This window comes from Sus scrofa, chromosome 9 (assembly GCF_000003025.6).
Source record: "Sus scrofa isolate TJ Tabasco breed Duroc chromosome 9, Sscrofa11.1, whole genome shotgun sequence".
Classification (NCBI taxonomy): Eukaryota; Metazoa; Chordata; class Mammalia; order Artiodactyla; family Suidae; genus Sus; species Sus scrofa.
The window spans coordinates 25,916,544-25,941,813 of record NC_010451.4 but is presented as its reverse complement, the minus strand read 5'-3'; the positions used below and the strand labels follow the sequence as shown (position 1 = coordinate 25,941,813).

Below are 25,270 nucleotides of genomic sequence, written 5' to 3'. Positions count from 1 at the left end.
ATGTGCGCTGAGTCATCTGGTCTACCATTCCCGCCTAGTTGAGCCACTAGATGACTGCAGCCAATGCAGCGAGTAAACTAGGTAAGACCAGAAGGAAAACCAGCCCAGCACTAATTGCTGACCCACCAACCATGAGTAACCAAAATATTTATTAAGACCGGAAAAAAAAAAAAAGGCAACATGACTTTGAGTTATTGCACGTCTCATTTTATTAATGATAGGCATTGTATAGTTATTCCATTGTTGCTCGCTTGCTAAAGCACTTTCAGAGTCTCCCAGCTTTGTTTTCATAGAAATTCTGATTTATTTTGTTTGTTCTGGATAATACCCATATTAAAAGCCCCTTTTCCCTGGGTTCGATCTTAATATTTAATACCACTGGGTTTTATGAATTATGTTTGGGTCTACTCTCTGAGTTTCACCGTCTCACTTCCTTTCCTCTCGGATGTGATGGGACAGTAGTCCAGAGGCCCAGGTCACTCTCACAACTTCTTTTATGTGTCCCGAGGCTTTGTCGAAGAAGCCTTTATTTCTCTACCCTCTACTTGTTTGTTTTTCGAGTCCCAACCCTGGATCTCTTGATTTTTAAATCAGTGATTTTAGGTTGCCGGGAAGCAGAAATGCTCTCATGCCAGCTGAAGTCAGCAGAGGGTCTGTTGCAGGAATCCTAGGAGTGCAGGAGCTGGAGTGGTCCTGCTCATCTTGCTCGTGTGCGTGCGTGCATGCGTGCATGTGTGTGTTTCTGCATCAGAGCTCACACTGCCTGCCTCCGTTTGCATGTCTTTATTCTCAGATGAGGGAAGAAGGGAGGGAGGCAGTGTGGCTGATGGTAACAAGCGTCCACCCCCAAGCCGGTCCGTTGGGGGAGGGGAGCCTGTGCCTGCCCTCTAGGCACGGCCTTGGTAGAGATGTCCCAAAACAAGAGGTCTGTGGAGGGTCGTGGCACCAAACCTATGATGCCTCTTCTTCTGATTTCTCAACAGGAATAATCCAGGTCGCCTTCACTGGAAATCAGTTTGCTGAAACTATTGATACGCAGTTCTTAACGCTGAAGAAAAGGTAAACAACAGTGAATTTGTGTCTGCCCAACCCATGTGTAGAGGGATTACTGTCCCTGTGTGTAACACGCCCGGTTCTCCATGTGATACCGTACCTTCCTTTGCCTGGCCGAGCTCCTAGTCATCACAAGGCCTTTGTCAAATGCTGCCTCCCTGGAAATGAGGGCCTGTTGGTCCTCTCTAGGCTGGCGGTGATTTCTCCTGCTTTTGAACCCCCGCGACACTCTCTCTCTTACTGGCGTGTATCTTGATGGGCTTTACGTTACCCTCCGCGCCCCCCCCTCCGACTTTTCTCCCGAGGCTGTATCGAATGTGGGGGCTCCTTCTCTGGGACCCGCTCACGCTCCTTCCACACTTGATGAATAGTTGCCTGTTTGCCTGTTTTCCCAGTCACTTCCCTGAGGGTCTATCTGAATTGTGCCTCGGACGTAGTAGATGCTCCGTAAACATTTGTTGAGTGGGCAATAAATTGGCCTCCGTTCTAGACAGTCAGCTCCTGTGTGGACTCCCTTTGTACCTCCACCACTGCGCCCTTGCAGGGCCTGTCCTAGGGGTCACATTCATATCGATTCTGTTCTTGGAGATTCATCAGAATTTGTGGGTCTGATCTTCTCTGGGTGTCCTTTGTCTTTTGGCTGTTGGTGAAATGAAGCGAATAGCTAAGCTTTTGTATCTAGTTTTTCTTTTTCATGGACAATTTGGGCCCATGTGAAGAGCAGTCACCCGAGGCTGGAGGGGAAGGGCGGTGGCAGGCAGGTGAGGAAACCAGTGATGGTGGGAGCTCGGCTCCCCGCCTTCCCCCCACCTACCCGTAGTTGGGGTTGAGTGGGGTTGCACGAGGTAGAGTTTGGTCATGCTTGTGGCTATGGCCCCTCCTAGCTCCTGAATGACAGGCCCCCTTTTCCATCCATCTGTCTGTCCGTCCCTCCATCCATCCATCCACCCACCTACCCATACGATCTTCCGAGCTGCCTCAATCCTCAGCTGTCCCATGGGAGGCCACGTCACCAATGTGCATGGCGCCTGGTTTTTCGCTCCCCTGCACCATCTTGGTCGTTCCCCTTGAAAGCTGCTCCTGCTGTCGCAAACCAGGGGCTCTGTCTCTCACCCACTCCCGTGTTCCTCCCAGCGGAGGGAGCCTCGACCTGCTGTGGAGTGATGCGGTCTGACGCGGGCCATTCTCCCACCGCCAGCCAGGCTGCTGTCTCGAAAAAGAAGATCTCTTCTGCCCGAGACCTTCTAATCAGTCTTGGAAGTTTTATTTTTGTTAAGGCTTATTTAAATGCAGGAAATTTAATTAATTTACATGAATGCTGTGCTGTCTTACTCTGTGAGCACATGGGAAGACTCTAACAGGGGTTCGAGCAGCTTAATCTAGAGGTATCTAACGATTTTCTTTCCCTGGCTTCTTTAAAGAACTGCAGAAGGTTCCATCCATGGAGGCGGCAGAGCACAATGCTTTATTGCCATGTGGAATTGTCTAGCTAAATGCGATTTTTAAAAAATGGCTCAACTTTTAATTAGAAGGCTGATTGTTGAATGACATTTTGATTTGTCCTTTGATAGCAGAAAGTAGACCCATCGCATGATGGGAAACCAGGTACTGGCCCAGAAGGAGGCATATTAACTTAAGAGCAGGATGGGATTTCAGTGAGTCATTATTTTCCTACAATAGGCTGTCTCTCTGGTCTTTGTGTTGAGAGAGACCTTCCTCTGTGTCAGTTCCACCTCAGATGAACATTTTCCTGGAGGAGATTCTAACTTGGAGTAACCTGGACGGGTGGCAGCTATGCTCTGTCTGTGGTGTAACCATCGGGGCACAAGACTAGATACCCAGAGCCTCCTACTGGTATCTAGACTGGAATCACTGAAAACATCAGTGTCAGGAAATCAGCAGACCTGTTATGATGCTTGAATTGAAGAAAATACACTATTTCACGTCCTACAGGTGGTGGGTTGCAAATCCTACTTCACTTCCCCTGGTGGTGGGTTGCAAATCCCCTTTTACTCTGAACATGACTGTTTTCTCAGCCCCAAGGCCGTATCTGCTTTACTCCTCAAGGTCATCTGAGAGCAGCCTGCACGGGTCCCAGCCGAGCAAGCTGACCCCGTGTGGTCACCCCACTGTGAGCTGGCACAGACAGGCTGGAACAACTCCTGTTATACCTTTGATAACAGTCACTGAAGTGGCTCCCACGTTTCACTCTTGGTTTCCTTCTACCACGGCCCCTCCCTAGACGTCCCCTCCTACCCCATAAGGTGCGCAGCTGTTCATTCCCTTTTTCCAAGTCAGAATCTGGGGAGACGTTAGAGACACCTTTCTCTTCCTCCAAATCACCACGTCCTAAAGGTACTTCTCCTAAAGCTGATCTTTTTTTTTTTTTTTCCTCTCTTTTTAGGGCCGCACCGCGGCATATGGAGGTTCCAGCCAGGGGTCGAATCGGAGCTACAGCTGCCTGCCAATAGCCCAGCCACAGCAACACCAGATCCGAGCTCTGTCTGCAACCTACACCGCAGCTCAGGGCAACACCGTGTCTTTAACTCACAGAGGGGGCCAGGGACTGAACCCGCTGTGTCCTCATGGTTACCAGTCAGGTTCGTAAGCCACAATGGCACGCCATAAGGCAGCTCCTGAACTCATCTGCCACCCTCCCGTGTTCGTCTCTCAAGTCCCGCGACATTATCATTTTTGTCGGTCCCTGCAAAGGCCTTTGAATTGGTTGCCCTTCGTCCCCTCTCCCTCCATTCTGCTCTTGGCGTTGGACCCAGAGTGATCTTTAAAAAGCCTTGTCATACCATTTCGTTTCCCTTGCTCAAACCTGTCAGTGACCTCTTCCTGCACAGGGATGTGCCCAGAAGGGCCCATGGGGTTGAGGGCAGGTGGCTGGCAGCCCCTGGCTGGAGATCCCACAGCGCTGTTGCCGGCCCGGCAGAGGAGGTCGTGAGGCACTTTTCCCCTTTTCTCTTGACGTCCTCGGCCGACCGCGGTGACTCTGATTTCCAAGTGCAACACGATAACCGTCAGGCTCGTGGAGGTGCCCTTAGAATGGAGACGGTGTTCTGGGAAGTGGTACAGGGAGTGACGTGGGCCTCCAACCCCAGAACAGCAACTCTCAGAACACAGAGATGGACCGCTGTTTCATTTTAAGCCTTAAGAAGTAAATAACCAGTGTGTAATCGACTAAAATTTTAATACCTGGGCTATTCTCCAAGCACCTCCCCTCCCCAATATTTTTTTTTTTTTTTTTTTTTGTCTTTTGTCTTTTTTGTTGTTGTTGCTATTTCTTGGCGGCATATGGAGGTTCCCAGGCTAGGGGTTGAATCGGAGCTGTAGCCACCGGCCTACGCCAGAGCCACAGCAACGCGGGATCCAAGCCGCGTCTGCAACCTACACCACAGCTCACGGCAACGCCGGATCGTTAACCCACTGAGCAAGGGCAGGGACTGAACCCGCAACCTCATGGTTCCTAGTCGGATTCGTTAACCACTGCGCCACGACGGGAACTCCCCCCTCCCCAATATTTTGACATAACAATGTGCACATATTTAGCTCAGGAAATCATGAGTAAAACTTGGTTGCAGGCCAGTAGAAGAAAGGATTGACATCCTACAGAGGAAAAAAAAGCAAATGAAATATCAGCGCACAGTTTTCCTTTTTACAGATGTTTCTCCTATCTTGATGCCTACGTGCTCTCTTCATCTTCATCTTGAGCATTGCTCGTGGTGTGTGTGTGTGTGTGTGTGTGTGTGTGTGTTGGTGGGTATGGCCATGCACACACAAATAACTCCTGAAAGGGGATTCTTAGTACAGGGACACCCTCCCTTCTCGGGTCTTCCATTCGAGGTAACTAATGGGAATGCTGAAATTCCAGCTTTATTTTTGGCGCACCATAGCCTCAAATTAAGACAACTTGTATGTGGTCTTATATTTAGAATTTTGAATGATGCCAGTTCGGTGGCTTGCTCTGATGAGTCACGGGCACAGTTTGTCATGGGAATCACAAGTGAGGGGGTCTTAGTACAGCGCGGTGAGCGCTGTGGTGGAGTTTGTTACCGGGTGTCGTGGGAGCACGGAGACAGCCCCTCCTCACCTTGGGGACTGGAAAGTTGTGAAATGCTTTCAAGAGTATGTGACCCTTGAGGTGGGTCTTGAAGGAGGAGTTTGCCAGGTGGAAGGGAGAAAAGACGTGGAATAGGACCTTTCAGATAGCGGCACAGATGGGGCCCCCAGAAGTCAGCAAGAGCACGGCGCACCCAGAGGGCTTGCGAGGAGGACTGTCGTGGCCACTGCATTTGGAGGTGTGGGCTGGGCTGGGGGCTGACCGGTGGGCAGGGTCAGACCCTGCAGTGGAACCCCCCTGAAGGACTTGAGGATCCTGGATCAGGTTTGATTTTACAGTAGGGATTCTTTCTCAGGCTTCCCCTGAATGGCAGTGATCCGGTTTAGCCACGCAAGACCTTTTTATCAGTTCCTGCGGGTGTGGGGCTCAACATCCCACGTTTAAGGTATGGCTACAGGCTATCCACTGATAATCCCAAGGGCATCATCATAAGTTGCTGAAATGTTTCTGGTGTTGAATTACAGTCCGCCTCTGTATGCTTGGGTTCTCTGTCCGTAGACTCAGCCAACCACAGATTGAAAATATTTGAATAAAAGATTCCAGGAAAAAGAAATTGCTGTAGGAAACATCTGGGTATGAGTTGATTCTGGCTAAACCAGCCCAATGAAATTCTGGCAGCAGGCAGGCCAGGGCGATTAGACTTCACCTGGGGAAGAGTGGAGACTGAGGAACCGGATTAGTTATCTTGGGTGATCAGATATGGAGGAGGGGGAGTAGTGCTCAGATGACCGAGCAGGATTCTTGCTAAAACTAAATCAAGATGGAAGTCTACAAGTCAAGGGCTAATTGAAAAGGGGTTCAGAGGAGCCCGATTAGAGTTTGGTCAAGGAGGGAATCGTTGTCACATGGCTTATGAAAGAAAACGGCTTCTTTGATCTTTGGTCTCTTGGTCTCAGCCAAGTCTCACTATCAAAGTGCCACCCACCACCGCCCTTCAGACTTTGTGCATGTCTTCTCGTGTGCACATCGCATTTGTTATGGTGGAATCTAAGTCCCTCTTTATGATCTAGACGAGGAGCCCGGAAGCTGCGCCACGTGGGCCAGGATCAGCAGTTGCCTGTTTCTATACAGTTTGATTGGAAGGGAGAAAAAAAAAGTTTCAGAAAATTTCGAAAGGCAAAAATTGAATTTGTCACGTACCAGCAATTATTCGCATGGAATTTACATCGTGTTAGGTATTAGAAGTAATCTAGCAGTGATTTACAGTATACAGGAGGATGTGCCTAGGTTGTATGCGGATATAACCACTTAGGCTCCCATGGAGCATGGACTTATGCAGGCCACAGATTTTACATAGATCTTGGAAATGGCACTCTAAAAATGCACTGTCACCGCTGTCTTGAATTTGTGACCGTTTTTAATTGCTAGGAATCGAGATGTTTAATTATCGTTACTGTTAGCTTGACTTTCTCATTATTAGTTAGGCACCATGTGGTTGCATGTTTACCTTGAACTGTGAGGTGGTGCTTACCTACGCTGGGGATCTTTTTTGGCTAACGAGTTTCCAACAACTAGACTTGAAGATATGCATGAGGTTAAAAAAAACAAAACAAAAAACCCCCCAAAACTGTGTATGAGGTTTGAAGAAATTTTCCATCCATGTTTGCTAAAGGAGACCTGTGCATCTCTGGCATTAGTTTCTACAGTTAGCGAGGCAGCACAATTACTGCTGCAGACATTTTGCTGGGAAGGGAAAGTATGGGGTGGAGGGGTCCACAGCCATCCATGGGCAGAGATTCAGAGGGATGTAGAAGTGTTTGTACTATTTAGGGCTTGAGACAGCAGCCAGGCAAGGCAGGGAGACAGGTTAGCTGTTGCAGAAATCCGCATGAGCCAGACGAGGGCCTGACCTACTGGCCACGGGGATAGAGCGGGAGGATGTGTTCAGAGATGTTAGGAAGAGGGACTGGTAGGACTGGGGGACAATTTGATACAGGGAATGGGTGAGGGGAGGCATCCAGGAACATGCCCAAACTTCTGGCTTGGGCAGCATTAGTAAGAGGAGCAGGCTCAGGTCGTTCAGCAAATACTTTTTGAACCCCTGGTGGGAAAGCTGGGAAAAAATGAAAATTCTTTAAAAAGAAAGGGGAAGAGGGGAAAAGGCTATTTTAAAGATGTAGGATTAGGGAAAGGGCACCTGCTTTTGACTAAGGGCCAGGGCATGTTTTCTCGCTGGCCCGAGTGTGTAAAGCAGGCCCAGCGGGGAAGCTCGGGCACAGGCGCCTGGGGCTTGTTCTGCCACCACCTGCAGAGGGACAGGAGTCCCGCTGCTTGATGCCATAGGGGACGGGGCTGGGCTCCACACACTGGGACCGGGAGGCCAGGCCATCACGTCTGTACTGTGTTGTGTTGGCACAGGGCCCCTGAAAGGCGTGTTTGTTAGAGGATTAAGATCAGACCACGGTTTCAGTGAAATCATACTGTCTGGAGCCTGAGGAATTAGGAGGATGGCGGTGGGGAGACGTGTGGGGTGAGATGGTGAGGCCCTCGGTGGGGGCAGGGAGAACACATGGCCTCTGGGGGTCTGGACGGCGTTGATCGCATTTGGAAGTTGGGTGGGCTGGGGTGTGGCATCTGGAGTCAGTGTGGAAGAAGAATCAACCCCTAGTTAGCTGAACAGGAGCAGTGGGGTGGCCCAGGAAGGCGGCGTGGAAGGTGACCGCGTTGCCTTAGGTGGCAGCTGCCGCGCAGTGGTCAGCAGGGGCCCAACTCATTGCGGATGGGGCCGCTCCGTGGAGCCCACGGTGGGCCGGTGGGCCGCCAGCAAAACCAGCAAACCTCGTCTTTAGCACCTGAAAGCCTCTCGTTCTGTGCCCTTTGCCCAGACAGTCCTTGTTGATTGCTCAGCTTGATAGACCGGCTTCGCGTTCAGTGAAAGAGGTGACATTCAAATCAAAGATCAAATGTTGTTCACTTTGTTGGCGGCAAACTCCACTTCAGCAGCCCGAGTTCACTGTCTAGAGGGGCCATTCTGCTGCCTCTACCCCAAATCAAGACTCCAGAGACTCACGCCAGAGAACTTGGAGCCACCGCTGGGTAAATGTTGGGTAGCAGCTTAGTTTGCCGCCTGCCTTTTGCAGAATATTTGAGTTTGGGCAGCGAACAAGGCCTGCGCTGGAGCACAGATGATGGGCTTTGAGAGGTTCATCCGTGGGTCTGTAGCGTCCTCTTTGGGGTGGTTGTCTCGCCTCCTCTACACCTCCTGTCCTCACCGAACACCAGCCGCTGGCCCCTATGGTCCTGGCACAAAGGGATGCTCGTCTCAGCCCTCCTGCCTCAGGGCTCTTTGCTCCATCCCAGCCTGGCCCCTGCTCCTGCTCCAGGCTTGCTCCGGCCTTTCCTCAGTCCTCTGCTTGCTAATCAGAGGTGCAGCCCCTGAGACGTCCCACTTTACATCATGTCCCTCTGCCACCTTTCTTAGCACTTCACTCCTTGACACCCCACGTGTTTGTCTCTCGTCTCCCTCCCTTTCCTGGAAGATGTGTTCCATTGGAGCCAGAGCTTTGTTTTGTTTATCGTTTACCCCCACTGCCAGGACAGTGCCTGGCGTATCGACCTTGCCCTGCATTGGGTGAGTCGGTGCCTGATCAGATGAACCGTCGCTTCATCAGTCTGTATATTCACAGCAGTTGAGCACTGCCTGATGGGCGGCAGGTGCCTGCTAAGTGATGGAGTGAATTGGTGAATGAGTGACTGTGCTTAGCTCCTCCTTGCACTGAACCCACCAAGGGTCTGTTGAATGAATGGGTGGGTGAGAGGCTGGCCCTCTCGGTGGGGTGCCCCCTTGCTATGTTTGAGGAAGACCCAGGCGTTCATGTGTGGTGCGGCTGCTGTTTGCATTTGAAGATTCAGTGGGACCCTCTTTCTCAGTATGTCTGCCATCCGCCCGGCGCTGTAATTAACTGGCTGTGATTTAGCTTAGAGATGAATTTTTCATTTTAAAGATGCCATAAACAATGGGTGATTGTGATATCCTGGTTGTTAATGAAGTTCCTGCCCAAGAGCACGTGGGGATGGAGCAACACGTCTAGGAGAGAAGGGCTGTTGGCCCAGGCCTGGCCGCGGAAGCGTGTGGGGGCGGCGGAGTTCGGGCAGACGTGGGGCTCATCATGCCAGGGGGCTCCTCCGTGTGTGGGCAGAGCCTCAGGGTGAGCGTGGGTCCCATTTTACCCAACGCTTTGGGGGAAGTAACATCTGAAGGATGTTAAAATGAACGTGGCTGTTGGTTGAAGTCGGCAGGGTGGTTACAAGCAGGGTTCTGGAACCAGACTGAGTAGGTTTGAATCAGGCCCACCACTTACTTCGTGGTCCCAGGCGAGTTACACGACCTCTCAAAGCCCTGTTTCTCGTCGCCTCTAAGATGGGAGCCTGGGACTCGGTAGAGCCTCTCTGGCGGGGGGTGTCGTCCGCGTTCAGTGAGAGCCAAGGTGGGCGTGAGGACACCGAGGACACTGCAAGGGCTGATGTCAGGTATGATTGCTTGACTTTTTTTTTTTTTTTTTTTTTTTGTCTTTTGTCTTTTTTGTTGTTGTTGTTGCTATTTCTTGGGCCGCTCCCACGGCATATGGAGGTTCCCAGGCTAGGGGTTGAATTGGAGCTGTAGCCACTGGCCTACGCCAGAGCCACAGCAACGCGGGATCCAAGCCGCGTCTGCAACCTACACCACAGCTCACGGCAACGCCAGATCGTTAACCCACTGAGCAAGGGCAGGGATGAACCCGCAACCTCATGGTTCCTAGTCGGATTCGTTAACCACTGCGCCACGATGGGAACTCCTGATTGACATTTTTAAATAAAAGAGGAGACAATTAAAATTTTATTCTTGAGAGTTCCCATTGTGGCTCATTGGGTTAAGAACCCGACTAGTATCCATGAGGATTTGAGTTTGATCCCTGGCCTTGCTTAGTGGGTTAACGACCCAGCTCGGATCCCGCGTTGCTGTGGCTGTGGTGTCGGCTGGTAGCTGCAGCTCCAGCTCTGATTCAACCCTACCCTGGAAACTTCCACATGCCGCAGGTGCAGCCCTAAAAAGAAAAAGCTTTTTTCACTCTTGCAGTGGCTTTGCCCTGGATCTGGCCTCCAGGAGTGCATGTCTAAATCCCCTCTGCCATATTTGAGATGGAAAAGTTAGAGAAGCACTGCCTGAAAAAAATAGGAAAAACAAAACAGTGCATACAATTGGCTGGTATGCTCTCTTCAGGAATTTCCCCCGCTCTTGCCTTAGTCTTGAGCTGCCACCGAGTTGAGCTGTCCTTGGCAAAGTGATAAATTAGGGATGCTTCCTTTTAGTACCTGATGTCTTAAAAGTACCTAATTGAATAGCAGATGAGTTGAAGGAACTTGCAGGTCTGGATAATGAATTGCCATTTACAGAAGGACGATACCTAAAAGATCCTGTACCTTTTCCAAGGGTTTTCATTACTTCCATTTCATCCTCATAAGAGCCTGTATTCCTCCAGGCAGGACTGTCAGGGTGTTTCTGAGACTTCTCCTGGGACCAGGGTTGCGACATTGACCAGCCCTCCCTGGGGGAGGTCTTCTCCGTCCAGGTCCAGTGTTTTTCAACGGCAAGTCACCTCTGTCAGTGGATTGAACTGGCATGTTTTCTAATGAAATGAAACAAAATAGAAACTATCAGGATGTGTGGCGTATAACAAGCTTACAGAGCATCAGGTAACACTCTGGTTGTAGTTGTTCATTGTGCACTGCTATTAATTATATTTCTTTCTGTGCATCTTTCTTTCTTTCTTTTTTAATCCTTTTTTTAGGGCCGCACCCATGGCACATAGAGGTTCCCAGGCTAGGGGTCGAATTGAGGCTACTGCTGCCAGCCTATGCCATAGCCCACTGAGCAAGGCCAGGGATCAAACCTGCGTCTTCATGGATTCCAGTCAGATTCGTTTCCGCTGAGCCACGACAGGCACTCCCTTCCTGTGCTTCTTAATTGTCTCAAGAGACATTGTTTGGGACCCTCTTGGAGGAACTTCTCCTTACCTCACTTCTGTTCACCTGTCTGCTTTGTCCTTTCTGTGGTGGAGTTTGTTCCAGGTCAGCCAGTTATAGCAAATGGCTGTGCTGGAGGTTGCTGATGGCTGACTCTGTCTATGAAGAAAGGCAGTGGGCCGTCTGGGTTAAATAACAAGATCCACCAAAGGCCTGGCGTCTGTCCCCGTCTTCACTGAGAGGAGCTGTGGTTCAGTAGCACCTCGAGAGCTTCGCGGAATCGCAAGGCAGGTGGCAGAGAGCCAGTGTTTCCTTAAGGCTGGTGGGGGTGGGGGGAGCCTTCACCTCTGGGTCTGGCGGGGAGCGTGTGGGGACCCGCCTGCGCTCACATGGCCCTTTTTGTTCTCTGAGACCAGCAGGAGAGGCCTGGGAGATGGGACAGTAACTTGAACAGAGCAAGTGAAAGGCGCAGAATTGAGGGTCCTAGAGTTGGCAGCTCCTAAGCTCAATGTGTGCTGAGGGCAGGGGAGCGCGTGGGGGAGCCAGCTCCTTGGACAGGCCGCTTGAGCTCCTAACAGGCGCACTTCAGATGCCTGGTCCCCTGCCAGGCGTGTCTCTTTTGTAATCTCATGTCATCCTCACATTGTCGTCCTCCCACGGTGTCATGGTGGCCTGACAGAATCCCCTCTGTCAACCCCATCCCCTGGTGCCACCCCCTCTCGCCTGATGTTGAGATCCGAGGCCTCCGACCGCAGGTGTGCCCTGCGCTGCAGGCGGTGACCTGGTCATCCTCTCTGCATCCATCCTCCTCGACTGTTTCATGGCCGCTCTCCCTTCAGACTCTAACATCCCCTCTGTCTTCCTGCCTCCCAAGCCGATGACATTCTTCCCATGTCACTGAGAACCAGCAACAGCCAGCTGAGAACTTGCGCAGACTCTGGCCATCCCGTGGGGCCCTGTGCGGGACCAGCCCGGCTGACAGCTCCCCCTGGGAGGCTCAGCATCCCCTCTTTTCCCTTCCTCCCCCTGGTCTGTTTTCCCCGGTAGCACAAACATTCTATCACTGCCTTAAAAACAGGCAGCACAAAACTCCTGCCCTCCTATCCCCGTCTAATTCTGCCTGTTTCATAGTGATGGAGGTGATGATGATACAGACATTTACGTAGTGTTTAGCATCGACCAGGCACTATTCTCCTATGTCAGTTCTTTTGGGGATTGTCACCCCCGTTTTTCAGATGAGAAGTCAGAGGCTCGGATTAAGGCCCTTGCCTGAGGTCGAAGGACTGATAGGTGGCAGAACGGGGATTGCAGCGCAGACACTCCGTCCCGCCTTGAGAAGCGTTGCTGACTGGTGGCCTCCGGTCTCCAATGCACTCCCTCCCGCTCTGGGACCTGCTCAGATCCGGGCCCCTCCCCACCTCACCACCCAGATTCTCCTCTCAAGTCACCCATCACCTGCACACGACCAAACCTAGTGCGCGGCTCCTTCCTCCTGGAACTCTCTGTGCCCTTGCTTCCCTGATGCCGTCCTCTTGTGGTTTTCTTCCTTTCACACCTTTTTAGTCTCTTTTACTGGTTCCCCTTTGATTGTCCAAGATCTAAGCGTTGGATTGCATGGGTCCTTCCCTGCCCAGCAGCTGGAGGGGCTGCTGACAGCCCCGTCTCCAGCCCAGCTCTCTCCTTGAGGCACGGCTCATGCATGCAGCTGCTCGCCTAGGGTCGTTACAGGACGGCTTATCTTCCCGAGGCCCCTTCAGGGCGCCTCCCTTCCTGCTTCGCCAAAGAGACCAAGTCGTTTTTTTTTTTTTTTTTTGCACACTGCAGTTCGGTCTGCTGGTGGATCATGTTGGCTTCAATTCCAAGGGCATTCAGTACTTGATTGCTTTTCCCCATCTGCCCCTGCCCAGGACCACGTCACCAGGTCCCTCCTGGAGAGCTCTTGGCACCTCCAGCAGTCTCCTGGCCTGCAGCGATGCCCTGGGTGGGCAGTCGTCCAGCCGTGCTCTTCCGCAGCACAAGCAGAGCCCTCCAGGGGCCTCCATCTCGCACAGGTCACTTCCTCACCTCCTTTGAGTCTCTTGTCTGGTGCCACTTTCTCATAAAGCCTTCCTTGACTGGCTTCTCAAAATGTACAGCCTGTGTCCCCCACCCCCTTGTTTTCTCGCACCTCCTGGCCTCATCTGACACATGTGCGTTCATTTGGTGGTTGTCTGTCTCCCACATTCCCTGTAAACTGCCTGGAATCAGCATTTTGCCTGTCCTGCTCACAGCTGTATCCCCAATATGCGCCAGTGTGTCGTAGATGCTCAAAAAGTATTTGAATGCTAGGTATGTTTATCCCTGTTTTGCAGATTGAGTAATCGAAGGTCTGAGGGGTTAAGCTGCTTGCCACAGACCCCGAAGTGCCAGGATATGGATTAAAATTCAGACATGAGCTTAATTGCTCTGTATGCTCCTTTTTCTTTCTCTCTCTCTCCTTCCTTCCTTCTGTCTTTTTGGAGGCACTCGTAGCATGTGGAAGTTCCCAGGCCAGGGATCGCACCCATGCCGCAGCAGTGACCCAGGCCCCTGCAGTGACAACACTGGATTCTTACCCTGCTGCGCCACAAGAGAACTCCTTTATGCTCTTGTTAAAAAGGACAGTAATAGGTAAGACGCAGATTTGCCATGAGGAGGACATGAATACTGCACAGGAAAACACTTTGCAGGAATGTTACTTATTCAATTTATTGAGAACCTTAGCTTTTTGTGTCTGTTTTATTCCACAACCCGCCTGAAAGTTCTTTTGTGTTCTCGGGTTTTTATTTAGGAGTAGCTGACACTGTCCCACCAAACTGCAGGAGAAGCCTGCGTGTGTGTTTGTGTCTCTCTGTGGCTCTGATCTTCCCCACAGGCCGTCCGGTCCAGAGCCCCCCTGATGTCAGCCGCAGGGTGCAGGAGCCGAGGTGCGTGGCTGTCACTGTTTGCTCACGTCTGTGCTCCTGGGAAGGCGCGCATGTTCTCAGCAGCTGCTTCTCGCTGTCAGGAGTCCATCTTGGACAATTCTCCTGGAGGTCTGCCCCCCCCCCCACCACTGGAGTGAGGTGATCACTGGCCCATGATGGCTAAATACCAGGGACACAAAACGAAGTGAGTGCACTCAGTGAGCCGCAGAGCTGCTGCTCTCAGCGCGCAATTTGTGTTTTCCCAAACTCGGGGTCTGCTCACTGGGCTCACGGCAGAGGCATGGAGCAGTTCTGCCTCCTCATGCCTCACGTCCTGGTGATGACATAGCCAAGCTGGTGGAGATCCGTGCCCGCCTCCCATGCCCTTCTTACGGTTGTTGACTCACTTGCGCCCCTGATCTGGAGGAGGGCAGTGCAGCCCTCTTCTCGGCAAGGCCCTTACACTGCCTCTTCTGGGGACAGGGGACCTGGGGGCTTTGGAAAGGTGCTCAGCGTGGAGGAGGGGTGGGCAGTCGCTGGCCTCTCTCCCTAGGAGTGGTCCTCGGGGGTGAGGGGTCACCTCCTGAGCCTGGTTCTTGTGCTTACATTGATGGCGTGGGGAGGAAGGGGTACCACCAACACGGTCCACAGCCCTTGACATTGTGGCCAGGACATGCTGTTCTCAGTGGGTGCCCCTCCAACAGCTGGTGACATCTGGGGGCCTTCTTTCTGAGCAGCCTGGCCCACAGTGAGAATTCAAGCCGGACGCTGTGTGTCTTTAAGCCCAGGATGGCTGCCCGGCCCGGGGCCAGCTCTCAGGGCACCTTCCAGGCGTCGGGGCAAGTCTGGCTGTAAGGAACAGGCTTTATCCACGGCCAAGTGAGCCAGGTTGTGGAGGGCCTGTGCCCCCCTCACACATCCTCCCCCGAGTCCTCAGTCTCCAGAGCCGATGGGAGGAGCCAGCCCTGGACTCCTGACTCTGTGTCCCCTCACTGCATGTGCTCCTAGGGCTGGCCCAGCCACCTGGAGGTAGCTGGGTGGGGTGGGAGACAGAGCTCGGTCTTCACTGCCTGGGCCCTTCTCTGAGCTCAGTTCCCTGTCTGCCAAAGGGGATGAAGGCCGCAGTGAGGTCGTGTGCTTGGGGAGGGCTTTGGTGCGATAGCCAGACAGTGAGCCGTCAGAAGTGATGGCCGCTGTTCTTAAGTGGCTGGGAGCACTGTGGGGGTCATGCGGAGAGGATGGGTAGACTTTGGAATTCGGTCTGAGTGCAAATCCTCATTCCATTCATTCGTTCAGTATTTAAGGAGTGATTGTTAGGGATTTTACACTGGGGTTGAGAATGAGCTGGTCTCCTAATCGTCTCTGGTCTTGGGCAAGTCACCATACTTTCCTGAGTCTCAGTTTTTCATGTAGAATGGGGGTGAAATACCAATCTTGTATGAGAATGAACTGAGCGTTTGTAAGTGGTAGCTAGCTGGCTTATTATTTTCTGCTATAACCTTTTCTCCTCTACTGCAGAACTTTCTGCTGTAACTGTCATTAGTACATAAGATGAATGGCTTTTCCTAAACCCTTCCAGCTGTGGTGTTCAATCCAGAGATGCTTGTTGAGCACCTGCTATGTGAAGAGGCATCCTGCCGGCCCAGGAGGATATTATCACTAGGAAGACGCATTTGTCGTTACCCGAGGAGCGCATAGTCCGGTGGTGACATCAGCGGCCCAGCCGGTTAGGCGGTGGCCCCTGGTCAGTGCTGCAGTGATGGCAGAAACTGGGTGCTGAGAGGGCACCGAGGAGGGAGTGCTGAGGGCCAGGCACGCACGTAACCAAGGAGGAGAGAGTCTGCGGCAGGCGGAGGCCCATGCACGGGTAGAGGGCCCTGGGCAGAGTGTGTTGGGGTGCCCTCGGGGTGTTGGCAGCTGTGGGTCATGTGAGGTGCGGTGAGCCCGGAGAGCTCCGTTAGGGCTGGGTTGTGAAGGCCTGGATAGCCTCACCTCTGTGAGTCGAGGCCGTGGTGTGCAAAGCTCGCAAGAGGGCTGATTGCAGTGCTTATTGCATGCGGCCTGCACGGCTCTGTCCAGTTAAAGTGTCCTGTGGGCCCCTCACGGAATTAAAAAATTTTTAGTAGCCCACATTAAGATCATAAAAAGAAAACAGGTGAAATTTACTTTAATAGTATATTTTATCAAACCCGGTATATCTAAAATATGATTGTTTCATGTCATCAGTGTAGAGGCTTTTCATGAGCTATTTTGTATTCTTTTCTTTGATACTAAGTCTTCAAACTCTGGTGTGTGTGTGTCACATTGCAGTAGAGCTCAGTTTGAACCACAGCCACGTTGCCAGTGCTGGGAGCCACATGTGGCTCGGGGCTGTCGTATCGGGCAGCGCGGGTTTAGCCCCTCTGGGATTGATGGGTGATCCCGAACCTTCCCTTGCTGGCCCCAAGCCCACCACCTTCTCCCGTCAAGGCTCTGGGCAAGCCTGCCCAGCAGTGGATTGGTGACTGGTGGTTCTCTGCAGGGAGGAGGGAAAAACGGGAGGCGGCGTGCCCGTCATCCAGAGGGTTTTACGGTACAAAACCCAAACCAAAGAGGCAGTGTGTGTGTGTGGGAGGGGAGCAGAATTCCCTGTTATCTCCCTCCTTTCATGCATTCGCCCTGGACAAACCTCGCAGCAGAGCGAGTCACTCTGTACCATGCTCAATAGAGCATCTGGTCTGGCCTCTTAATGCTTCGGATAATACTTCAGTCTTTCTCATTTTTTTCGATAACTCTGCAATGGAATAAGGTTTTCTTATCCCATTTTACAGAGGAGGAAAGTCAGGACATGAGACCCTGCCCAGGGTCATGTAACCAGACCTGGCAGGACCGAGGCTCAGACCTGACTTCAAACCCACATTCTTACCTCTGCTCCTGGCTGTCTCCCTAATAGTCCATCCCTAATACTGGATGTACGTTATGATTTCTAAGTGAGAAGAAATACACACAAAGATTTTTTAAATTTGTTTTCTTATTAAAGTATGGCTGATTTATAATGTTGGGCCAATTTCTGCTGTACCGCAGTGACCCCGTCATGCATATAGCTACATTCCTTTTCTCACATTTCTATCTTCCATCATGTTCTAGCCCGAGAGACTGGCTCTAGTTGCAATAAGCATGTGTGTACACATGTGTATGTATATACACCCACTTATAGAGAAGCGATGGGAAAGCTCACAGAAAAATAAGCTCAATGATTCTATCTGAAAAGATGTGTTTCCCTACCCACTTCCTCTCTGCCTCCTGTCCCCTGCCCACATACACATGGGACCGGTTGGAATGTTCCAGTGCTGATCAGTTGCCGTGGGCTGCGTGGGGGAGGGGGCGTTGGTGGAACTCAGGTGTTTGTGAAGCTTTCTGTTTCCTTGGTTGAGGGAGCTCGAGGCTGTGGGGTGGCCAGGTGGCAGTCACGGTTGGGTTGTAAAGCTGGAGCTGAGCTAGTGGCTTTTCCGTCCTGTTTGGGTTGCTTGCTGGGAAGGGGCTGGACTGCCCTTCATCTTTGATTTCCTCTCTTCGAGGGGCTGGTGAGCAGTGATGTGGTCCTAAGGTGGGTAAATGGCTGGGAAGATCCATGGGGTGGCCCTAGAGGATGGTGCCGATTCAGACCTCGGGGCCAGACAGCTGTGGGTTTGACCTCCAACTCTGCCACTCCCTGATTTGGTGACAGTGGCAGGGCTTTGGACTCATTTGTAAAACTGGAGTAGTCATTTTCACCAGGGTTCTTTTATTGGAAGGTACAGAGACCCACTGGATCCAGCTCAAGTTCAAAGAGGCGTGACTCGTAAGATTCAGAAACACGTCCCGTGCCCCAGGGCCAGGAGCCTTTGTAGAACTGGGCCTGGCGGGGGCTGCCCCTCAGAAGGCCCCCCCTGCGCCCCTCTCCTCCCTGCAGCCCGGCTTCCTTGGTTGTCTGCTGGGCATGGCATCAGACGGCTTCCCCAGGGCCCCCATCTGCAGGATTTTCCAGCTTCATTGTCCCTTTTTGTTTCTTAGTTTAGATGTCTGACACAGAGGCTGATTGGCCCAGCTTATCTTTTTGAGGCAAACTACACATTTCCAAAGGTCCTGGCAGAGTCTGGCGGAGCCAGCCCTGGCCCAGCAGGCCGCCTGCTCTCGTCGGCTGATGATGCGATGTGTGTGGTAAGGGGTCCTCCGCCTGCTCAGGAGGAAGTGGGGTGTGGGTATCAAGGATGTAGGAACATCGGCCTTTCGGCCTGGTGCTTCTGTGCTAGGTTTGTTTTTTCACTCACTACAGTGGTTCTTTCATGTCTCGTCTTTCCTCAAGCCTGCCTCCCAAGGCCCAGGTTTGTAGCTGAAGCTCTCTTCTATTTCATTGAGAAAAGAGAAGGCTGTTCCCACGGTGCCCTTCAACCTGCCTTACCCCTTACCCTCTTCTCTGCCTTGCCTCCCTTGGGATTTGAACTCTTGCCTTTGCTTCTCTCCAAGGTGAAGCTGCCTTGTGCCTTCACCTCGTTCCCACGGATACCCCCCTTTGCAGCCTCGGGGTCTTTCCCCCAGTCTGGTAGACCCCTCACACATCCTCTGGCTGCTCTCTGGGCCCACAGGCTCTTCCGGCAGAGCTTCAGACCCGTTACCCAGCCGAGAGCTGTTCCGAGTGCCGAGCGTCGGCATGCAGATCGTGCCTCACCGATCATCCCAAGGTTAAGGAGCTCACGCCGGGGTGTGTGTAGACCAGCTGTGCGTGGTGCACGCTCAGCTCGGCTGACACGCTCTTCACGCGAGACCCTCTCCCTGAAGGAAGCAGCGCCCACCTCGGCGGTCTGGCACAGCTTCTGTCTCTTCTCAGGCAAGTGACAGTTTGTGGCTTAGCCCTCGTCTGAGCCCTCCCCCCACGGCACCGAAGTTCCTCGTGTCACGTCTCCGCGTCGCCGGATGCAGTGGCTGCTGCTTTGTCTTGTCTCAGTGGCGTTTTTGAGGCAGCGCCCTTCTTGACTCTTGGTTCCCAGGAGCCCCACTCTCTTTTCCTTCTTCTCTTGCCTCTCTTCTGCAGGCACCTCTCCAGCCCTTTCCCTCCTTCCCAGGGACGGCGGGCGGGGTGTCCAGGGCTCCGGCGGGGCCCTTTTCTGCATCTCCCTTGTCCTTGGTGAGCTTATCTCTCCCCGTGGCTGATGACATCATCCCAGAGCGAGCTCTTGACTCACGTCCTCGGCCGTGTCCTCACTATTTCCATGGCGATGCCCCCATGGCGATGCCCAAGAGGCGGCGTCACGCGCGCAGAGGTGGGAGCGGGGCTCTTGGTGCTCCTCCTCAGATCCGCCCCCCTCCCGCCAGTCTCCCTTACCCGGCCAGCCAGAGGCTCGAGCTCCAAACCGGAGGTCCAGCCACGAGATCTCTTTCCCTCGGGCACGGTGTCGTCTGTCGTTAGGTCTTGTCTGTTGCACCCTCCCCCCAGATTACCCCCCTCCACCCTTGTCTCCATCACCACTGACCCTGTGCTACCTCCCTCTCTGCCTGGCCTGTTCTAAGAGCCTTCCTTTCACTCCCCTGGACGCTGGTCTCCAGGGACTGGCCTCAGGGAGGAGCTTTGTAAAACTTGCACCTCCCGGGCTGAAGTCTTTCGGTGCCTCTTGCTGCTCTTGGAGTAAAACCTGACTCCTCCATGGTCTGCCAGGCCCTGGATGACCTGGCCTCTGCCGCCCCCTCCAGTTCACCTCCTGTCCCCCTCCTGGTCCCTTCCACTCCGTCTGCCTGCCGCTCTGCCCCAGCCTTTGTCCCAGCTGGGCCCGTTCCCGTCCCCTCAGCTGTCATCTGAGAGGTGTTTCCCGCCACCCCACCCCGCTTCAGCCCCAGGGAGAGTGTGGGGCTATGGTTTGAGGTCCAACCTCCAGGTGAGAGCAGGGAGGCCATCCACTGTAGCCCAGCAAAGAACCCAGACTTCAGACCAGTGTGTTTGTCCTTTGGATCCTGACCAGACCTGCACTGGCCCCAGGAACAAGGCTTTTTTTAAGCCTCAGGGAACTTCTGGTTGCATCTTATAAATGTCGGGAGCTGGTCCTCACAGGCGGGCCAAGCTGGTGCCTGTGAGTGTCAGCCACACCTCTGGGGGGGATGCAGACGGGGCCAGGGCAGCCGGCGAGAGTCCACCTGCGTGTGAGCCGGCACGCGGGGGCCTCGGTAGTAACTCGGGGCCTCTGGTGCTGCCTGCCTGCGGATGGTCCTGGGGGGCTCTGTGTAGGTCCCGTCCGGGGCCTCGTGGGGAGGCCTGGAGTGGGCAGTCTGGTGGGGCAGTAGGTGGTGAGGGGCCCCAGCAGGGTCCTTCCTTTTTCGCAGGCTTGATAGGCCATTAGCTCCACAGGGAATGGTTATAAGTCAGAATGCTGCTGATGGCTTGTCTCCTTTTAAACCATTTCGTGAGCTGTGTCAGGGAGCAAAGAGCCCTCGGCTCACAACTTTGGACAAGGGACGCCACCCATTGCTCTGTGAGATACTTTTTTTTTTTTGGCCTTTTTGCCTTTTCTAGGGCTGCTCCAGCGGCATATGGAGGTTCCCAGGCCAGGGGTCGAATCGGAGCTGTAGCTGCGGGCCTACGCCAGAGCCACAGCAATGCGGGATCCGAGCCACACCTGTGACCTACACCACAGCTCACGGCAACGCCAGATCGTTAACCCACTGAGCAAGGCTAGGGATTGAACCCGCAGCCTCATGATTCCTAGTCAGATTCATTAAGCACTGCGCCACAATGGGAACTCCTTGAGATACTCTTAACAGACTAGGGGATGGTTTGTAAGTAAGTCATGTTTCCTCTTGCCCCTTGGTCTCGTCATCTCTGCAGCAGGGGGCGTGAGCCTGCTTTGGCCCCACGCAGACTGTGGGGTGGGCTTCAGTGGCATCAGCTAATGTGGATCCCGTGCCTTCTCTACACCTGGCACTGTATTACCCAGATTCTTGTCCTCACCACTGTCCCGCAAGGGGGACCCCCGCATTGAATCGCCTGGTGGCGGCAGGTCGGGGGGCGTGAGGAGACACTCAGTGAGCTCTGCCCGAGGCCCCAGGGCAGGGGGCTGGCAGGGAGGGAGGAAGTGGGCTCGGCTGGCTGGCCTGGCCTGGCCTGTCTTGGGCGGGCGGGGCGGCTGGGCAGGTGGCCAGGGCGCCACTCTGCATGTTTTCTTTACAAACCCTCATGGGAGGAGTTGTCTTCATTGTTCAGATGATGACATTGAGGCCTCGTGAAGCCCGAAGCCCATCAGCCGGTAAGTGGTATGTCCCGAGTTGGAACCCAGGTCTGCCTGCAAGTTCTCTGATAGGTGTGAAAAGGAGAATTTGTAAAGCCGGGGTTTCCGACATCTGTCAGGTCTTAAGAAGGTATTAGTGGCTCTTTTCAAAAACCTGGTGGAAATTGTACATTTTTGCCTAAATGGGGCTGCCTGGAACTTTGATGTTTGCTTTTGGCCGGTGCCATGTTACCCTGGTGCAATAATTTCGGCCCTCTTGCACCATGAGAAACTCCGCCTGGTTGTGCATAATACGAAAAAAGTTCTGGGGTCCATCTGGGATGAGAGGAGAGAGATTACAGTTCCTCTACCACCAGGGAGGTTCACACAAGGCCTTTCCCGAATCACAATCCACACTCCAGGGCCTGCGACTTGACACGTTCACTTGGGTGTAAATGGGACAGGCCACCCACTGCTCTGGGACAATATTGTGGGCCAGGCCTACACTGTGCCTCTGCCTCCAAGAGTGCCTCCTTCCATGGCAGTCCCCCAGGATATCATGATGGGCATTTGTCTTTTTAATTTCCCTCCCCCTCCTTCACTGTGTTTAGAAAACACTCCCCCTGCTTCTAGAGTTTGGAGGCCTAGGCTGTGGGCATTTTGGGCCTCAGCGAGATTAGTCACATGCATATGCTGATGTGGAAAAGCCAGGAGAATTCATCCTGGAGGCAGTGACGGCAGCTCCATCTGGTGTCCAGGGGCAGTGGTGGTGGCCTCAGCGCCCCCTGCTCCAGCGGCAGTGTCCTGGTGATGCTACAGCCTAGGGCCTCCTCGAGGCCCTCAGGGTGAGTTGGGGTCAGATGACGGCCACACAACCCCTTGTCCTTGTTTCTGAGCCTGGCCCTCTTTCCTGGGGGTCCCGTGAGGTGCCAAAGGCCTCTGCATAAACTCTTTCTCAACTGAAATCAGCCAAGGCCCGCTGCTGTTGCTTAAAGCCCAGAATGAGACTTGTGTGGAGCTGCTGATCTGTAGTTACCCATGGGTTTTATTCATCCGCAGACCCCGACGGCACCGCTCCACCCCTGAGCACCTCCACAGGGCGCAGAACTTAGGAGATCCTAAGTCAAGTGGGTAGCAGCTGGTCTTCCTGATCGTCTCTCTGACCCACCTCTCCACTCCGCCCGCAACCTAGGCTGCACCTCTAGACCACGGGCTCTATGGGCACCGATCTGAGGCCTCTCCTCGTCCTCAGCTCCTTGAGCGGAGCCTGGCACCGCGTTGGTGCTCAGGAAGGTTTGGGTGGGTAGGTAAAGGAGACCCTGAGAAGTCGGTGCCTTTGGGTCCCTGACTGCGGTCAGGCCCTGAGCTCGAGCAGGAAGGGAGCTGTGGGCCTGGAACCTGAAGGCTGCTGGCAGCTCTGTGCTGGAGGTTGGCTGGGGAGCCGGTAGAACAGCGAAGTAAGTAGGTCGAGCCTCGGAGAGGAGGAAGGCGGCCCCTCGCCTCTGAGTGGAGGCGGCATGGTGTCCCCCAGTCCTTTCACGCCACTCTCCTGTCCATATGCGCCCAGGGCCTGGCCGGCCACCCTTGGAGCGGAGAGGCCCGCCTCGGCCCGCCAGTTACCTGTGCCCAGCACACCTGCTGAAGCGCTGACAGCGGTGGAGCCCGGGCTGTGCCCGGCTTGTCCCGGCCGCCTGCCTCGAAGCGGGGCTGACCTCGGCTGCGTGACCTCTGCTGTTCCTAACCCCTGCTCTGCGAATTTGCACGGGTTCTTCCCGGCTTAGCATTTGCCTTGAATTTTGCGACTCCCGTTTCCTCTCACTCTGTTCCTTCCTGATCAGCCTTCTCTCCACAGGAGGTCCTGCGCCTTGACCACACAAGCGTGGCCCTTCCTCCAGACCCCCGCTCCGGACGCGCCCACCTAGCGTCTCCCAGGAACCATGCGGCAGCTCAAGGGGAAGCCCAAGAAGGAGACGTCCAAGGACAAGAAGGAGCGGAAGCAGGCCATGCAGGAGGCCCGGCAGCAGATCACCACCGTGGTGCTGCCCACGCTGGCCGTGGTCGTGGTCCTGATCGTGGTGTTTGTGTACGTGGCCACGCGCCCCACCATCACCGAGTGAGGGCCCGCCCCGAGGGAGGAGGCTCGGGAGGGGAGAGCAGAAGAAGGGCCTTCATCCGCTGCGATTTTCCTGATGCCGAGCTCTGAGCAGGAGCCCCCGTCTCCTCTGGTCTGTGACTTGATTAAAGGTTCTCCACTTTTCTCGGGAGGGAATAGGAAACGTTTTATCAGTGAACGTGCCATACACCTTATGGTCCACTTCATGTGCCTTTCAGACTTCAAAGCCGTGTGTGTGTGTGTGTGTGTGTGTGTGTGTGTTTCTCGCCTGCAATCGATGTGTAGCCCCACCTGGTGAGAGGAGGCGTCTCTGGGTCACGGATCAGTTGGAATCAGTGCTCACCCCATCCCCGTTGTTTTGAACATGACTTTCCTACACGTGTTCACAATTTCCAAAGGGACTGTGTTTCTTCTCTGTGCTTCATGTGATTTGAAATATGTCGACTCAGAAGTGAAATATTTATTTTTTGAATAAAGGAGATGATAGCCTTAAATTGGATGTTTATCTTGTTTTGCCAGGAGGTGGCCTTGCTCTGTCCGGGGAGCCCCACCCCCGCTGGGCAGTGTCCCTCTTACCCTCCGTCCCCTGGACATTCTCCACCCCCCTCCACTCCCTGCTGGGAGTCACTTCTGGTGGTAAAATTGTGCTATTTAACTAGCTCTTTTTAAGATTGATAGACTCTTGAGAGGCCCCAAAAGGGCATTCATTGATCTGTTTCAGCAAAATAAGGTTCTAATTGGAATGTGACCGCAAGTGCCTTTTACACTAGTTAGCAAACGGCAAACACGGACATGGTCCTGGAGGTAAAGGTCGGACTTGGTTCTGTTCCTTCTGGAAGGGTGCAAACTGGCGACGGTCCAGCTGAGTTGTGATGCAGATTGGCTGTGCTGGAGGGTCGCTCCGTTGTACTGAGGGCGTCATGAGCCATCCCGGTAGCTGGTTGGAGCAGCCCCTTTTTGGGAGTCAGATTTGTGCTGACCATTCTGCAGGTATCTGTTCCCAGCATTGCTCGTTATGGGGAGATTTGTAGGGAGAAATGCACTTGTCTAATCTTGGTGCCTGCGTGACTCACTCACTGATTGCAAAGGTGCCTTCTGGGGACTCGGGGCTCCCAGAGTGGGTCTGGGAAGAAGAAGCAGCTGTTGGAAGGAAGGACGCCAGCTGAAACTCGGGTGCTGGCCTGGGCAGGGCTGACCGAGCTCCACGGGTCCGAGGGAGCCCTGTGGGGCCTCACGCTCACCCCAGTGCCTGTGGCCCTGGGAGCAGCTTTGCTAACCTGTGGAGCGAATGCAGAGGCTGCCAGCATCACATGCCCCTCTGTTTCTGTTGTCCTCTCCCTCGTTTGCTTCTCGGAGGGGACTCCTGCTTGTGGGTCCAGGAGAGCCTGGAATTTGCTGCCCCAAGGTCGACTCATTCAGGGCAGGAGGGAAGAGGGGCTTTTACGCCCTCCTGCTGCTCACGGTGGCCACAGGGTTCTGCCTGCCCGCCCCTAGAGTGGCCACGTGAGGCCCGTGCATGGACAGCCTGTCCACTCCAGCAGGAAGACCCAGGCTGGGCTGTGTCGTGGCCTGGTCTGTGTTCAGTCCCCAGCCTGCCACTCAGAGCTGTGCATTCCCTAAACCCACGCGGCTCAGTTTCCCATCTGCAATAAGAGGTCAGGGTGCTTGAGAGAAGTGGGCCTCTGGCAGAAACTGGACTCTTAGAGCAAACCTGGGTTTTTATGCAGATTTTGCTGCCAGAACCCCTCTGAGTCCATGTGGTCACGTGAAAGTGGAGGTTATCTTGCCTCATCGGATTGTCGGGAGGCATCAGTTGAAATAGAAATTTGTGAAACCAAGTCTAGTACCTGAGACATAGTGTGTCTCTATAATAATTCATAGCGTTTTACATGTATATGTG

General features: G+C 53.6%; 1 non-coding gene across 9 annotated transcripts in view; it reads left to right on the top strand.

The window, feature by feature from the left end:
* The window catches only part of LOC106504851, a 65,135-nt gene extending 41,271 nt beyond the window's left edge, over positions 1-23,864 (top strand). For all 9 annotated transcript variants that reach the window (XR_002335574.1, XR_002335576.1, XR_002335575.1 and 6 more), the window contains exons 2-3: positions 984-1,059; positions 23,110-23,864. This is a non-coding gene — a transcript (uncharacterized LOC106504851). The remainder of the gene's footprint in view (positions 1-983; positions 1,060-23,109) is intronic.